Here is a 1,092-nt window from a genome sequence, read left to right as displayed (position 1 = left end):
AGTGATGGAGTTAACATAGTCAGCCATCGTGTCAAACCCTTTTAGATGTCCATTTGAGAGACTGAGTTCCCTGCTCCTCTCCTTCCCTCCTGCCCTGCCTTCACAAGGATGTTCTTAAAATTTTGGTCTGTGCTGAAGGGTAGCAGAGGAACCGTTTGCTGAATGTGGAACGTTGCTGATCGTACAGAGCAAACTGCCTTTCCATCTGCCTGGATGGGGGCAGGAGGGGAAGGATATATTTTACGGCCAGGAAGATCTGGGAACATCCAAACCTGTAACAAAGCCAGTTTGTTTTCATATTACTGTGTTTATTTTTTAAAAATTATGTGGAACCTTAGACTGTGTTTATCTTAATAAATGAAATCTTTTGCTGGCTGGACTCTTCCTGCTTCTGCCAAGCTGCTCTTACACCACTGAATCTGCTCTGTGCTTTGGATGAGTCGAGGAAGGAATGAAGCAGCAGCAGCAATTTGAACAGCTCTAACAACTGAGAAGGGAGTGAGGGCAGGAAGATGCAGCCCTCCTGCAGCGCTGCTGGATGCTTCGAGGGAGAGAGGAGAAAGCCTCTGTGTGCTTCCTGCTGCTGCTGGACAGCTTAATTCACGGGTGATCTTTTGGCCAAATGGTGTGAATCAAAGCCTCTCCCCACACGCTTTTGTTTCAGCTCAACTGGTTAAACAGATTTCAAATATTTGTGATATTCTAGAAAAATCAGAAGATAAAATGAATAAAGATTCCTTTTGGGGGTTATTGTATCAGCGCTTTGAGGCTTCATAGAGACCTGCCTTGTATGACAAAGCAAACAGAGCAATTACTATTATAAAGATAAGATTTGCCTGCAAGATGCTGTTGACGACAAGTTTTTCTTAGACCAAGTCCAACAGAAAACAAACTGGTCATGGATGCTGTTTTCCTGAAAGCATAGGGAAAGCATTAATTTTCTTGAAATGAGAGAGTAACCTGGTATCTGTATGCTACTGACTCCTTTGGTTGCTAATGATCTGTAAAAAAACAACAGGAAACCTGAAACTACTAGAGAGATTGGTTGTAAACACTGGGCTTATGTTCAACTGTATACTGATTTTTAATAAA

Source organism: Tetrao urogallus (assembly GCF_951394365.1).
Source record: "Tetrao urogallus genome assembly, chromosome: 1".
NCBI lineage: Eukaryota > Metazoa > Chordata > Aves > Galliformes > Phasianidae > Tetrao > Tetrao urogallus.
Note: the sequence above shows the minus strand (reverse complement) of the source record.